Source organism: Convolutriloba macropyga, chromosome 14, assembly GCF_964194025.1.
Source record: "Convolutriloba macropyga chromosome 14, txConMacr16.3, whole genome shotgun sequence".
Taxonomy (NCBI): domain Eukaryota; kingdom Metazoa; phylum Xenacoelomorpha; order Acoela; family Convolutidae; genus Convolutriloba; species Convolutriloba macropyga.
Genome location: NC_134481.1, coordinates 12,924,960 through 12,941,229, shown reverse-complemented (window position 1 = coordinate 12,941,229; position 16,270 = coordinate 12,924,960). Strand labels below are relative to the sequence as shown.

Genomic DNA, 16,270 nt, shown 5'->3' with positions numbered 1-16,270 from the left:
TAAAGTCTTCCGAAAATTACTAATCTAATTGAAAACCACAGCGAGACCACAATAAAAGGAAGGATCAACTGGAGGCATAGAGAACTCAAGAAGCTATGGAAAAATCATTGGAAGCCAAACGTTCGAAACAGCAAACCTAAGATGAGGAAAGCAACTAAAAAAACAAAAACAAGTTAAAAAAGTCATTTCTGCACATCAAAAATAAGCATGTGAACAGCTAACATCACATTCAATTAATGTGCACCAACTATTTTGGAATAAAAAAGCTCAACCTAAAGTTTACAAATTCCAAAAGCAGGAGATATAACATTTGTTTTTCCGCAATCAGTAAACAGTGGTTATCAATCATCAGGCGTAGCAATTAGAACATCACAAACTGAAAGCGCAGATTACAATCTCCACAACTAAATAAAGTAAACTGCTGAAAGCAAATTTTGAACATGATAGCAGTTGTTACTTCAATCACTTCAGTTGCAGGAGCAGCTGATCAACTCCAGCAACAATCATGTCAGAAAAAAGACAACAGAATTAAAGTAAACACGACCTGCAGAAAACCAATAATCTATTCCAAATCAGAGCATAAACAAAAACACGAACGTTGAGTTGGAGGTATAGAATACTGAATTATCTCTGGAGAAATCATTGAAAGTCAGAAAATCAAAACACAAAACCTGACATAAAACCAATCACCATAGATGTAGAGAAAGAAGGATCTCAATAATTTTAGCATATCATTAACCATCATGTGAACAGCTAAAATCACATTGAAAAAAATGACAGGAACAGTAGAAAAAAAACGATAAAAGTCTATCGAAAATTAATTAATAATCTAATTGAAAACAACAGCGAGACCACAATAAAAGGAGGGATCAGCTGGAGGGATAAAACTCAAGAAGCTATGGAAAAATCATTGGACGCCAAACGTTCGAATCAGCAAACCTAAGATGAGGAAAGCAAAAAAAATAAAAACAAGTAAACAATTCATTTTTGCAAATCATCAATGAGCATGTGAACAGCTAACATCACATTCAATTAATGTGCACCCACTATTTTGGAATAAAAAAGCTCAACCTAAAGTTTACAAATTCCAAAAGCAGAAGATATAAGATTTGCTTTTCCGCAATCAGTAAAAAGTGGTAATCACTCATCAGGAGTAGCAAGTAGAACATCACAAACTGAAAGCGCAGATTACAATCTCCACAACTTAATAAAGTAAACTGATGAAACCAAAATTTGAACATGATAGCAATTGTTACCTCAATCACTTCAGCTGCAGGAGCAGCTGGTCATCTCCAGCAACACTCATGTCAGAAAAAAGACAACAGAATTAAACTAAACACGACCTGCAGAAAACCAATAATCTATTCAAAATCAGAGCATAAACAAAAACACGAACCACGAGTTGGAGGTATAGAATACTGACTTATCTGTGGAAAAATCATTGAAAGTCAGAAAATCAAAATACAAAACCTGACATAAAGACAATCACCATAGAAATACAGAAAGAGGGATCTCAATAATTTTAGCATATCATAAAATATGTGAACAGCAAAAATCAAATTGAAAAAAAATCACGGACAGTAGAAAAAAACTAAAAAAGTCTTCCAAAAATTACTGATCTAATTGAAAACCACAGCGAGACCACAATAAAAGGAAGGATCAGCTGGAGGGATATAGAACTCATGTAGCTATGGAAAAATCATTGAAGCCAAACGTTCGAAACAGCAAACCTAAGATGAGGAAGGCAATTACCAAAAAAAGAAGGAAATCAGTCATTTTTGCACATCATCAATCAGCATGTGAACAGCTAACATCACAATCAAATAATGTGAACCCACTATTATGGAATAAAAAAGCTCAACCTAATGTCCACAATTTCCGTAATCAGAAAAAATAACATTTCAGTTTCAAGCCAGTAAAGAGTGGTAGTCATTCATCAGGAGTAGCAAGTAGAACATCGCAAACTGAACGCGCAGCTTAATAACACCTCCATAACGTGATAAATTAAACTGCCATAACCAAAAATGACAGCACTATTCAACTCAATCATGTCAGCAGCAGGAGCAGCTTACCAACTTCAGTTATAATGATGACGACAAAAAAGTGACAATAAAAGAGTTAAACTGCACACAGCTCGCATATAATAAACTAAATATTCTATTTGAACTCAGAGCAAAAACAATAACACGAACGACGAGTTGAAGGTGTAGAATGCTGAATAATCATTGGAGTTGAAGGTGTAAAATGCTGAATAATCCATGGAATTGAGAAGTTCAAAACACAAAACCTTCCATAAAAGCAATTACCACAGAAGAACAGAGAGAAGGAGCTCAAAAATTTTATCGTACCATTAATCATCATGTGAACAGCTAAAATCAAATTTAAAAAAATTGACAAAATCAGTAGAAAAACAATCTATACCAGCCTTCCGTAAAACTAGTATTCTAATCGCAAACCAAAGCAGGAGCACAAAAAACGAACAATAAGCTATGCAAAAATCATTGGAAGCCAAACGTTCGAAACAGCAAACCTAAGATGAGAAAAACAATTACTAAAAAAAACAAAAAGAAGGAAATCAGTCATTTTTGCACATCATCAATCAGCATGTGAACAGCTAACATCACAATCAATTAACGTGAACCCACTATTTTGGAATGAAAAAGCTCAACCTATTTGCACAATTTCCGTAAGCAGAAGAAATAAAATTTCAGTTTCAAGCCAGTAAAGAGTGTAGTCATGCATCAGGAGGAGCAAGTAGAACATTGCAAACTGAACGCGCAGCTCAATAACATCTCCATAATGTGATAAATTAAAGTCCCATTACCAAGAATGACAGCACTATTCAACTCAATCATGTCAGCAGCAAGAGCAGCCTACCAACTTCAGTTACAAAGATGACGTAAAAGGGCCAAAAAAAGAGTTAAAATTCACACAGCTCGCATAAGCTAAATAATCTGTTCGAACTCAGAGCAAAAACAATAACACGAACGACGAGTTGAAGGTGTAGAATGCTGACTAATAATTGGTATTCAGAAATTTAAAACACAAAACCTTACATAAAAGCAATCACCACAGAAGTACAGAGAGGAGCTCAAAAATTTTAGCGTATTATTAATCATCTTGTCAACAGCATAAATCATATTTAAAAGAATTGACAAAAACAGTAGAAAAACAATCTATACAAGTCTTCCGTAAAATTAAAAATCTAATTGAAAACCAAATCAGGAGCACAAAAAACGAACAATAACCTGGAGGTATAAAAAACTCAAAAAGCTATGCAGATATCATCGGAAGCAAACGTTCGAAACAGCAAACCTGAGATGAGGAAAACAATTACCAAAAAACAAAAAAAGGAAATCAGTCATTTCTGCAACCATCAATCAGCATGTGAACAGCTATCATTACCTTCAATTAAAGTGAACTCACTATTTCGGAATGAAAAATATCAACCTTATGTCCACAATTTCCGCAAGCAGAAAAAATAACATTTCAGTTTCAAGCCAGTAAAGAGTGGTAGTCATTCATCAGGAGTAGCAAGTAGAACATCACCTACTGCACGCGCACCTTATAACACCTCCATAATGTGATAAATTGAACTGCCATAACCAAAAATGACAGCACTATTCAAAACAATCATGTCAGCAGCAAGAGCAGATTACCAACTTCAGTTATAACGATGACATAAAAGGCACAATAAAAGAGTTAACCTGCACACAGCTCGCATATAATAAACTAAATATTCTATTTGAACTCAGAGCAAAAACAATAACACGACCGACGAGCTAAAGGTGTAGAATGCTGAATAATCCTTGGAATTGAGAAGTTCAAAACACAAAACCTTACATAAAAGCAATCACCACAGAAGAACAGAGAAAAAGAGCTCAATAATTTTAGCGTATTATTAATCATCATGTCAACAGCTAAAATCACATTTAAAAGAATGGACAAAAACAGTAGAAAAACAATCTATACAAGTCTTCCGTAAAATTAGTAATCTAATTGAACACCAAAACAGGAGCACAAAACACGAAAAATAAGCTGGAGGTATATAAAACTCAAGAAGCTATGCAAAAATCATCGGAAGCCAAACGTTCGAAACAGCAAACCTAAGACGAGGAAAACAATTAGCAAAAAAAAAAACAAAACGAAGGAAATCAGTCATTTTTGCACATCAATCAGCATGTGAACAACTAACATTACATACAATTAACGTGAACCCACTATTTTTGAATGAAAAGCTCAACCTAATGTCCACAATATCCGTAAGCAGAAAGAATAAAATTTTAGTTTCATGCCAGTAAAGAGTGGTAGTCATTCATCAGGAGTAGCAAGTAGAACATCGCAAACTGAACGCGCAGCTCAATAACATCTCCATAATGTGATAAATTAAACTGCCATATCCAAAACTGACAGCACTATTCAACTCAATCATGTCAGCAGCAAGAGCAGCCTACCAACTTCAGTTATAATGATGACAAAAAAGGCACAATAGAAGAGTTAAACTGCACACAGCTCGCATATAATAAACTAAATATTCTATTTGAACTCAGAGCAAAAACAATAACACGAACGAAGAGTTGAAGGTGTAGAACAATGAATAATCCTTGGAATTGAGAAGTTCAAAACACAAAACCTTACATAAAAGCAATCACCACATAAGAACAGAGAAAAAGAGCTCAATAATTTTAGCGTATTATCAATCATCATGTCAACAGCTAAAATCACATTTAAAAGAATTGACAAAAACAGTAGAAAAACAATCTATAAGTCTTCCGTAAAATTAGCAATCTAATTGAACACCAAAGCAGGAGCACAAAACACGAAAAATAAGCTGGAGGTATATAAAACTCAAGAAGCTATGCAAAAATCATCGGAAGCCAAACGTTCGAAACAGCAAACCTAAGACGAGGAAAACAATTAGCAAAAAAAAACAAAACGAAGGAAATCAGTCATTTTTGCACATCATCAATCAGCATGTGAACAACTAACATTAAATCCAATTAACGTGAACCCACTATTTTGGAATGAAAAGCTCAACCTAATGTCCACAATATCCGTAAGCAGAAAAAACAAAATTTTAGTTTCATGCCAGTAAAGAGTGGTAGTCATTCATCAGGAGTAGCAATTAGAACATCGCAAACTGAACGCGCAGCTTAATAACACCTCCATAATGTGATAAATTAAACTGCCATATCCAAAAATGACAGCATTATTCAACTCAATCATGTGAGCAGCAAGAGCAGCCAGCCAACTTCAGTTATAATGATGACATAAAAGGGACAATAAAAGAGTTAAACTGCGCAAAGCTCGCATAAGCGAAGTAATCTATTCGAACTCAGAGCAACAACAAAAACACGAACGACGAATTGAAGGTGTAGAATGCTGAATAATCATTGGAATTCAGAAGTTCAAAAAAAAACCTTACATAAAAGCAATCAACACAGAAGTACAGAGAGGAGCTCAAAAATTTTAGCATATTATTAATCATCATGTCAACAGTTAAATTAACATTTAAAAGAATTGACAAAAACAGTAGAAAAACAATCTATACAAGTCTTCCGTAAAATTGGTAATCTTATTGAAAACCAAAGCAGGAGCCGAAAAAACGAACAATAAGCTGGAGGTATATGAAACTCAAGAAGCTATGCAAAAATCATCGGAAGCCAAACGTTCGAAACAGCAAACCTAAGATGAGGAAAACAATTAGCAAAAAAAACAAAAAGAAGGAGTCAGTCATTTTTGGACATCATCGATCAGATTTTGAACAGCTAACATCACATTCAATAAATTTCAAAAATTTGAATCAACTATTTGAGAAGCAAAACAGAGCTCAACCTAATGTTCACAATATCCGTAAGCAGAAAAAATAAAATTTTAGTTTCATGCCAGTAAAGAGTGGTAGTCATTCATCAGGAGTAGCAAGTAGAACATCGCAAACTGAACGCGCAGCTCAATAACATCTCCATAATGTGATAAATTAAACTGCCATATCCAAAAATGACAGCATTATTCAACTCAATCATGTGAGCAGCAAGAGCAGCCTACCAACTTCAGTTATAATGATGACATAAAATGGACAATAAAAGAGTTAAACTGCGCAAAGCTCGCATAAGCGAAGTAATCTATTCGAACACATAGCAATAACAATAACACGAACGACGAATTGAAGGTGTAGAAGGCTGAATAATCATTGGAATTCAGAAGTTCAAAGAAAACCTTACGTAAAAGCAATCAACACAGAAGTACAGAGAGGAGCTCAAAAATTTTAGCATATTATTAATCATCATGTCAACAGTTAAAATCACATTTAAAAGAATTGACAAAAACAGTAGAAAAACAATCTATACAAGTCTTCCGTAAAATTGGTAATCTAATTGAAAACCAAAGCAGGAGCCCACAAAACGAACAATAAGCTGGAGGTATATGAAACTCAAGAAGCTATGCAAAAATCATCGGAAGCCAAACGTTCGAAACAGCAAACCTAAGATGAGGAAAACAATTAGCAAAAAAAAAACAAAAAGAAGGAAGTCAGTCATTTTTGCACATCATCGATCAGATTTTGAACAGCTAACATCACATTCAATAAATTTCAAAAATTTGAATCAACTATTTGAGAAGCAAAACAGAGCTCAACCTAATGTTCACAATATCCGTAAGCAGAAAAACAGCATTTCAGTTTCAAGCCAGTAAAGAGTGGTAGTCATTCATCAGGAGTAGCAAGTAGAACAACGCAAACTGAACGCGCAGCTTAATAACACCTCCATAAAGTGATAAATTAAACAGCCATAACCAAAAATGACAGCACTATTCAACTCAATCATGTCAGCAGCGCGAGCAGCCTACCAACTTGAGTTATAATGATGACAAAAAAGGCACAATAGAAGAGTTTAACTGCACACAGCTCGCATATAATAAACTAAATATTCTATTTGAACTCAGAGCAAAAACAATAACACGAACGACGAGTTGAAGGTGTAGAACAATGAATAATCATTGGAGTTAAAGGCGTAGAATGCTGAATGATCCTTGGAATTGAGAAGTTCAAAACACAAAACCTTACATAAAAGCAATCACCACAAAAGAACAGAGAAGGATCTCAATAATTTAAGCGTATCATTAATCATCATGTGAAGAGCTAAAATCACATTTAAAAAATTGACAAAAACAGTAGAAAAACAATCTATACAAGTCTTCCGTAAAACCAGTAATCTAGTTGAAAACCCAAGCAGGAGCACAAAAAACGAAAAATAAGCTGGAGGTATATAAAACTCAAGAGGCTATGCAAAAATTATCGGAAGCCAAACGTTCGAAACAGCAAACCTAAGATGAGGAAAACCATTACCAAAAAAAAACAAAAAAAGGAAATCAGTCATTTTTGCACATCATCAATCGGCACGTGAACAGCTAACATTACATCCAATTAACGTGAGCCCACTATTTTGGAATAAAAAAGCTCATGTCCACAATTTCGTAAGAAGAAATAATAACATTTCAGTTTCAAGCAAGTAAAGAGTGGTAGTCATTCATCAGGAGTAGCAAGTAGAACATCGCAAACTGAACGCGCAGCTTAATAACACTTCCATAATGTGATAAATTAAACTGCCATAACCAAAAAAGACAGCACTATTCACTATTCAACTCAATCATTTCAGCAGCAAGAGCAGCTTACCAACTTCAGTTATAATGATGACACAAAAGGGACAATAAAAGAGTTAAACTGCGCAAAGCTCGCATAAGCGAAGTAATCTATTCGAACACATAGCAATAACAACAACACGAACGAAGAATTGAAGGTGTAGAATGCTGAATAATCATTGGAATTCAGAAGTTCAAAAAAAAAACCTTACATAAAAGCAATCAACACAGAAGTACAGAGAGGAGCTCAAAAATTTTAGCGTATTAATAATCATCATGTCAACAGCTAAAATCACATTTAAAAGAATTGACAAAAACAGTAGAAAAACAATCTATACAAGTCTTCCGTAAAATAAGTAATCTAATTGAACACCAAAGCAGGATTATGAAGCGAAAAATAAGCTGGAGGTATATAAAACTCAAGAAGCGATGCAAAAATCATCGGAAGCCAAACGTTCGAAACAGCAAATCAATGCTGAGGAAAACAATTCCAAAAAAAAACAAAAACAAGGAAATCAGTCATTTTTGTACATCATCAATCAGCATGTGAACAGCTAACATCACATTCAATTAACATGAAACCATTATTTTTGAATAAAAAAGCTCAACCCAATGTCCACAATTTCCGTAAGCAGAAGAAATAACATTTTAGTTTCATGCCAGTAAAGAGTGGTAGTCATTCATCAGGAGTAGCAATTAGAACATCGCAAACTGAACGCGCAGCTTAATAACACCTCCATAATGTGATAAATTAAACTGCCATAACCAAAAATGACAGCACTATTCAACTCAATCATGTCAGCAGCAAGAGCAGCCTACCAACTTCAGTTATAATGATGACATCAAAGGGACAATAAAAAAGTTAACTTGCGCACAGCTCGCATAAGCGAAATAATCTATTCGAACTCAGAGCAAAAACAATAACACGAACGACGAATTGAAGGTGTAGAAAGCTGAATAATCATGGGAATTCAGAAGTTCAAAACAAAACCTTACATAAAAGCAATCACCACAGAAGTACAGAGAGGAGCTCAAAAACTTTAGCGTATTATTAATTATGTCAACAGCTAAAATCACATTTAAAAGAATTGACAAAAACAGTAGAAAAACAATCCATACAAGTTTTCCGTAAAATTAGTAATCTAATTGAAAACCAAAGCAGGAGCACAAAAAACGAACAATAAGCTGGAGGTATATAAAACTCAAGAAGCTAAGCATAAATCATTGGAAGCCAAATAATCGAAAAAGCAAACCTAAGATTAGGAAAACAATTACCAAAAAAAAACAAACAGAAGGAAGAAGGAAATCAATCATTTTTGCACATCATCAATCAGCATGTGAAGAGCTAACACCACATTCAATTAACGTGAACCCACCATTTTGGAATAAAAAAGCTCAACCTAATTTCCACAATTTCCGTAAGCAGAAAAAATAACATTTCAGTTTCAAGCCAGTAAAGAGAGATAGTCATTCATCAGGAGTAGCAAGTAGAAAATCGCAAACTGATCGCGCACCTTAATAACATCTCCATAATGTAATAAATAAACTGCCATAACCCAAAACGACAGCACTATTCAACTTAATCATGTCCGCAGCAAAGCAGCTTACCAACTTCAGTTATAATGATGCCATAAAAGGGACAATAAAAGATTTAAACTGCGCACTGCTCGCATAAGCGAAATAATCTATTCGAACTCAGAGCAAAAACAATAACACGAACGACGAGATGAAGGTGTAGAATGCTGACTAATCATTGGAATTCGGAAGTTCAGCACAAAACCTTTCATAAAAGCAATCACCACAGAAGTACAGAGAAGGAGCTCAATAACTTTAGCGTATTATTAATCATCAAGTCAACATCTAAAATCACATTTGAAGGAATTGACAAAAACAGTAGAACAACTATCTATACAAGTCTTCCGTAAATTTAGCATTCTAATTGAAAACCAAAGCAGGATCAAAAAGAACGAGCAATAAGCTGGAGGTATACAAAACTCAAAAAGATATGCAAAAATCATCGGAAGCCAAATGTTCGAAACAGCAAACCTAAGATTAGGAAAACAATTACCAAAAAAAAACAAAAAAAGAAATCAGTCATTTTTGCATATCATCAATCAGCATGTGAACAGCTAACATCACATTCAATTAACATGAAACCACTATTTTTTGAATAAAAAAGCTCAACCCAATGTCCACAATTTCCGTAAGCAGAAGAAATAACATTTTAGTTTCATGCCAGTAAAGAGTTGTAGTCATTCATCAGGAGTAGCAAGCAGAACATCGCAAACTGAAAGCGCAGCTCAATAACATCTCCATAATGTGATAAATGAAACTGCCGTATCCAAAATTGACAGCATTATTCAACTAAATCATGTCAGCAGCAAGAGCAGCCTACCAACTTCAGTTATAATCATGACATAAAAGGGACAATAAAAGAGTTAAACTGCGCACAGCTCGCATAAGCGAAATAATCTATTCGAACTCAGAGCAAAAACAATAACACGAACGACGAGTTGAAGGTGTAGAATGCTGAATAATCATTGGAATTCAGAAGTTCAAAACACAAAACCTTACATAAAAGCAATCAACACAGAAGTACAGAGAGGAGCTCAAAAATTTTAGCGTATTATCAATCATCATGTCAACAGCTAAAATCACATTTATAAGAATTGACAAAAACAGTAGAAAAACAATCTATACAAGTCTTCCGTAAAATTAGTAATCTAATTGAACACCAAAGCAGGATTACAAAGCGAACAATAAGCTGGAGGTATATAAAACTCAAGAAGCGATGCAAAAATCATCGGAAGCCAAACGTTTGAAACAGCAAACCTAATATGAGGAAAAAAATTCCAAAAAAAAACAAAAAGAAGGAAATCAGTCATTTTTGCACATCATCAATCAGCATGTGAACAGCTAACATCACATTCAATTAACATGAAACCATTATTTTTGAATAAAAAAGCTCAACCCAATGTCCACAATTTCCGTAAGCAGAAATAACATTTTAGTTTCATGCCAGTAAAGAGTGGTAGTCATTCATCAGGAGTAGCAAGTAGAACATCGCAAACTGAACGCGCAGCTCAATAACATCTCCATAATGTGATAAATTAAACTGCCACATCGAAAAATGACAGCATTATTCAACTCAATCATGTCAGCAGCAAGAGCAGCCTACCAACTTCAGTTATAATGATGACATAAAAGGGACAATAAAAGAGTTAAACTGCGCACAGCTCGCATAAGAGAAATAATCTATTCGAACTCAGAGCAAAAACAATAACACGAACGACGAGTTGAAGGTGTAGAAAGCTGAATAATCATTGGAATTCAGAAGTTCAAAACAAAACCTGACATAAAAGCAATCAACACAGAAGTACAGAGAGGAGCTCAAAAACTTTAGCGTATTATTAATTATGTCAACAGCTAAAATCACATTTAAAAGAATTGACAAAAACAGTAGAAAAACAATCCATACAAGTTTTCCGTAAAATTAGTAATCTAATTGAAAACCAAAGCAGGAGCACAAAAAACGAACAATAAGCTGGAGGTATATAAAACTCAAGAAGCTAAGCATAAATCATTGGAAGCCAAATAATCGAAAAAGCAAACCTAAGATTAGGAAAACAATTACCAAAAAAAAACAAACAGAAGGAAGAAGGAAATCAATCATTTTTGCACATCATCAATCAGCATGTGAAGAGCTAACACCACATTCAATTAACGTGAACCCACCATTTTGGAATAAAAAAGCTCAACCTAATTTCCACAATTTCCGTAAGCAGAAAAAATAACATTTCAGTTTCAAGCCAGTAAAGAGAGATAGTCATTCATCAGGAGTAGCAAGTAGAAAATCGCAAACTGATCGCGCACCTTAATAACATCTCCATAATGTAATAAATAAACTGCCATAACCCAAAACGACAGCACTATTCAACTTAATCATGTCCGCAGCAAAGCAGCTTACCAACTTCAGTTATAATGATGCCATAAAAGGGACAATAAAAGATTTAAACTGCGCACTGCTCGCATAAGCTAAATAACCTATTCGAACTCAGAGCAAAAACAATAACACGAACGACGAGATGAAGGTGTAGAATGCTGACTAATCATTGGAATTCGGAAGTTCAGCACAAAACCTTTCATAAAAGCAATCACCACAGAAGTACAGAGAAGGAGCTCAATAACTTTAGCGTATTATTAAACATCATGTCAACAGCTAAAATCACATTTAAAGGAATTGACAAAAACAGTAGAAAAACAATCTATACAAGTCTTCCGTAAAATTAGTAATCTAATTGACCACCAAAGCAGGATTACAAAGCGAACAATAAGCTGGAGGTATATTAAACTGAAGAAGCGATGCAAAAATCATCGGAAGCCAAACGTTCAAAACAGCAAACCTAAGATGAGGAAAACAATTCCAAAAAAAAACAAAAAGAAGGAAATCAGTCATTTTGGCACATCATCAATCAGCATGTGAACAGCTAACATCACATTCAATTAACATGAAACCATTATTTTTGGAAAAGCTCAACCCAATGTCCACAATTTCCGTAAGCAGAAGAAATAACATTTTAGTTTCATGCCAGAAAAGAGTGGTGGTCATTTATCAGGAGAAGCAAGTAAAACATCGCAAACTGAACGCGCAGCTCAAAAACATCTCCTTAATGTGATAAATTATACTGCCATATCCAAAAATGACAGCATTATTCAACTCAATCATGTCAGCAGCAAGAGCAGCCTACAAACTTCAGTTATAATGATGACATAAAAGGGACAATAAAAGAGTTAAAATGCGCACAGCTCGCATAAGCGAAATAATCTATTCGAACTCAGAGCAAAAACAATAACACGAACGACGAGTTGAAGGTGTAGAATGCTGAATAATCATTGGAACTCAGAAGTTCAAAACAAAGCCTTACATAAAAGCAATCACCACAGAAGTACAGAGAGGAGCTCAAAAACTTTAGCGTATTATTAATCATGTCAACAGCTAAAATCACATTTAAAAGAATTGACAAAAACAGTAGAAAAACAATCTATACAAGTCTTCAGTAAAATTAGTAATCTAATTGAACACCAAAGCAGGATTACAAAGCGAAAAATAGGCTGGAGGTATATAAAACTCAAGAAGCGATGCAAAAATCATCGGAAGCCAACCGTTCGAAACAGCAGACCTAAGATGAGGAAAACAATTCCAAAAAAAACAAAAAGAAGGAAATCAGTCGTTTTTGCACATCATCAATCAGCATGTGAACAGCTAACATCACATTCAATTAACATGAAACCATTATTTTTGAATAAAAAGCTCAACCCAATGTCCACAATTTCCGTAAGCAGAAGAAATAACATTTTAGTTTCATGCCAGTAAAGAGTGGTAGTCATTCATCAGGAGTAGCAAGCAGAACATCGCAAACTGAACGCGCAGCGCAATAACATCTCCTTAATGTGATAAATTAAACTGCCATATCCAAAAATGACAGCATTATTCAACTCAATCATGTCAGCAGCAAGAGCAGCCTACCAACTTCAGTTATAATAATGACATAAAAGGGACAATAAAAGAGTTAAACTGCGCACAGCTCGCATAAGCGAAATAATCTATTCGAACTCAGAGCAAAAACAATAACACGAACGACGAGTTGAAGGTGTAGAATGCTGAATAATCATTGGAATTCAGAAGTTCAAAACAAAACTTTACATAAAAGCAATCACCACAGTAGTACAGAGAGGAGCTGAAAAAATTTAGCGTTTTATTAATCATCATGTCAACAGCTAAAATCACATTTAAAGGAATTGACAAAAACGGTAGAACAACAATCTATACAAGTCTTCCGTAAATTTAGTATTCTAATTGAAAACCAAAGCAGGATCACAAAAAACGAACAATAAGCTGGAGGTATACAAAACTCAAGAAGATATGCAAAAATCATCGGAAGCCAAACGTTCGAAACAGCAAACCTAAGATGAGGAAAACAATTACCAAAAAAACAAAGAAGGAAATCAGTCATTTTTGCACATCATCAATCAGCATGTGAACAGCTAACATCACAATCAATCAACATGAAACCATTATTTTTGAAAAAAAGCTCAACCCAATGTCCACAATTTCCGTAAGCAGTAGAAATAACATTTTAGTTTCTTGCCAGTTAAGAGTGATGGTCATTCATCACGAGTAGCAAGTAGAACATCGCAAACTGAACGCGCAGCTTAATAACATCTCCATAATGTGATAAATTAAACTGCCATATCCAAAAATGACAGCATTATTCAACTAAATCATGTCAGCAGCAAGAGCAGCCTACCAACTTCAGTTATAATCATGACATAAAAGGGACAATAAAAGAGTTGAACTGCGCACAGCTCGCATAAGCGAAATAATCTATTCGAACTCAGAGCACAAACAATAACACGAACGACGAGTTGAAGGTGTAGAATGCTGAATAATCATTGGAATTCAGAAGTTCAAAATAAAACCTTACAAAAAAGCAATCACCACAGAAGTACAGAGAGGAGCTCAAAAAATTTAGCGCTTTATTAATCATCAGGTCAACAGCTAAAATCATATTTAAAGGAAATGACAAAAACGGTAGAACAACAATCTATACAAGTCTTCCGTAAATTTAGTATTCTAATTGAAAACCAAAGCAGGATCAAGAAAAACGAACAAAAAGCTGGAGGTATACAAAACTCAAGAAGATATGCAAAAATCATCGGAAGCCAAACGTTCGAAACAGCAAACCTAAGATGAGTAAAACAATTACCAAAAAAAACAAAGAAGGAAATCAGTCATTTTTGCACATCATCAATCAGCATGTGAAGAGCTAACACCACATTCGATTAACGTCAACCCACTATTTTGGAATAAAAAAGCTCAACCTAATGTGCACAATTTCCGTAAGCAGAACAAATAAAATTTCAGTTTCAAGCCAGTAAAGAGTGTAGTCTTGCATCAGGAGGAGCAAGTAGAACATTGCAAACTGAACGCGCAGCTCAATAACAACTCCATAATGTGATAAATTAAACTGTCATAGCCGAAAATGACAGCACTATTCAATTCAATCATATCAGCACCAAGAGCAGCTTACCAACTTCAGTTATAATCATGACATAAAAAGAACAATGAAAGAGTTAAACTGCGCACAGCTCGCATAAGCGAAATAATCTATTCGAACTCAGAGCAAAAACAATAACACGAACGACGAGTTGAAGGTGTAGAATGCTGAATAATCATTGGAATTCAGAAGTTCAAAACAAAGCCTTACATAAAAGCAATCACCACAGAGGAACAGTGAGGAGCTGAAAAAATTTAGCGTATTATCAATCATCAAGTCAACAGCTAAAACCACATTTAAAGGAATTGACAAAAACGGTAGAACAACAATCAATACAAGTCTTCCGTAAATTTAGTATTCTAATTGAAAACCAAAGCAGGATCACAAAAAAACGAACAATACGCTGGAGGTATACAAAACTCAAGAAGATATGCAAAAATCATCGGAAGCCAAACGTTCGAAACAGCAAACCTAAGATGAGGAAAACAATTACCAAAAAAAAACAAAAAGAAGGAAATCAGTCATTTTTGCACATCAATCAGCATGTGAAGAGCCAACATCACATTCAATTAACATGAAACCATTATTTTTGAATAAAAAAGCTCAACCTAATGTCCAAAAATTCCGTAAGCAGAAGAAATAACATTTCAGTTTCAAGCCAGTAAAGAGTGGTAGTCATTCATCAGGAGTAGCAAGTAGAACTTCGCAAACTGAACGCGCAGCTTAATAACACCTCCATAATGTGGTAAATTAAACTGCCATAACCAAAAATGACAGCACTATTCAACTCAATCATGTCAGAAGCAAGAGCAGCCTACCAACTTCAGTTATAATCATGACATAAAAGGAACAATGAAAGAGTTAAACTGCGCACAGCTCGCATAAGCGAAATAATCTATTCGAACTCAGAGCAAAAACAATAACACGAACGACGAGTTGAAGGTGTAGAATGCTGAATAATCATTGGAATTCAGAAGTTCAAAACAAAACCTTACATAAAAGCAGTCAACACAGAAGTACAGAGAGGAGCTCAAAAATTTTAGCGTATTATTGATTATCATGTCAACAGCTAAAATCACATTTAAAAGAAATGACAAAAAAAGTAGAAAAACAATCTATACAAGTCTTCCGTAAAATTAGTAATCTAATTGAAATTCAAAGCAGAAGCACAAAAAACGAACAATAAGCTGGAGGTATACAAAAACAAAGAAGATATGCGAAAAACATCGGAAGCCAAACGTTCGAAACAGCAAACCTAAGATGAGGAAAACAATTACCAAAAACAAAAAGAAAGAAATCAGTCATTTTTGCACATCAACAATCAGCATGTGAACAGCTAACATCACATTCAATTAACATGAAACCATTATTTTTGATTTAAAAAGCTCAACCTAATGTCCAAAATTTCCGTAAGCAGAAATAACATTTCAGTTTCAAGCCAGTAAAGAGTGGCAGTCATTCATCAGGAGTAGCAAGTAGAACATCGCAAACTGAACGCGCAGCTTAATAACATCTCCATAATGTGATAAATTAAACAGCCATATCCAAAAATGACAGCACTATTCAACTCAATCATG

At 34.6% G+C, this 16,270-nt stretch overlaps 1 protein-coding gene across 1 annotated transcript in view; it reads right to left on the bottom strand.

Annotated features, from left to right (window-relative positions):
* The window catches only part of LOC142352992 (RNA-binding protein 28-like), a 133,119-nt gene that overhangs the window by 56,618 nt on the left and 60,231 nt on the right, over nucleotides 1-16,270 (bottom strand). The gene's annotated exons all lie outside the window — the stretch shown is intronic.